The sequence below is a fragment of the Anser cygnoides genome, chromosome 2, assembly GCF_040182565.1.
Source record: "Anser cygnoides isolate HZ-2024a breed goose chromosome 2, Taihu_goose_T2T_genome, whole genome shotgun sequence".
NCBI lineage: Eukaryota > Metazoa > Chordata > Aves > Anseriformes > Anatidae > Anser > Anser cygnoides.
The window spans coordinates 118,021,139-118,022,500 of NC_089874.1; positions in this window are offsets into that span (position 1 = coordinate 118,021,139).

The following is a 1,362-nucleotide window of genomic DNA, read 5'->3' on the forward strand; positions in this document are numbered from 1 at the left end:
CTCCTTCTTTCCTTTCTTCCATGTTCTGAATTTTCGTTTCCATATTCAATTGCAAGCACACCTGAAATACAACTATATATTAAATATGTGAATTAGAGAAAGTACTCATCTAATATGTTCAGTAAATGCATAAGCCTGGTACAGGTAACCAATATTTTTCATGTCTATTCTACCATGATTATTGATCAGTGAAGCATGGGAATTATATAAATCATATTTCTGCTGTTACAGGTATTGGTAGAGAATTTTAAAAAGAACTGAAGGAATGAAGTACATGCAAGCCATAGCAAATGCAATACAGTGATATCTTACAAAGTAAATGTGGGAAGGTGGATTTCAGAACTTGGGTTATTTAATTTTTTTTTTTATTTGTTTTATAAGAACCTAAAATAAGGTCCTTTAACTGCAGGAAGCCAGGCTTTGATTTAACATGCAACATGAGTCTAGACAACGCTGATTTGTACATATATTTAGAGAACAGTCGCTTCTTTAAATATCTCTTGGATGGGAACTCATCTGAATCCCGTTACCTTCACTGATATGCCTCTGACTGAATAAGCCTCAACATGACCTTGCAAATTTAATTCTTCAGTAGAATAATGATGAGAAATTAAATCATCCATTTTGCTTTGACTTTTCTGCATTGTTCATCCTAAAACTACTGCTTGGCATTCACCACCTCTTTCCTCCCCTCCCAACACTTTCTGTTTAGTTTTAAAACACAGTAATACACAGAGAACTATTGCGGTTTTCCCAGATGGAGGCTACTACAAGTGCCCATCAGTATCCTGACACCACTGTGCTCTTTACATAATCATTTTTCCTTACCCATCATTGACCTGACCATGTCTTTTTGCAGTTACTTATTAACTGTGAAGTCTTTGCTGATAGCATGCTGTTCATGAAATAGGTTTCTCAACCTTAAATATACGATGGAAATACCCTTTGTTTACTTTACGCTAGTCATACCAATGAACACAACTCATATTTGCATCTTAATTTCTATGCAGATGCAAAGTATAGTCAGCCTCTAGCAATGTACACTAAGAATAGGACCACTGATTATGCACAATTATACCACTGTTAATGACCATAACCAGGAAATGGGTGAACCTGTTTTATTTTCTATAGATGGTTTTGTTCTTACCTTCTCTTTTCTGTTGAAAACCTACATGAAATGCAGTTTAGATCCAAATCACTACAAAAGGGATCCAAACTGTTATGTAAGTAATTCTTCCATCTCATGACAATATATCTTTTCCTGAATAAATAAGTTATCACTTAATGAAATAAATGGAGTTTAATGTATTTCCAAAAGTTTACTGTGGGGCCTGATGCACATTCATTTAAATTGTCATGCTC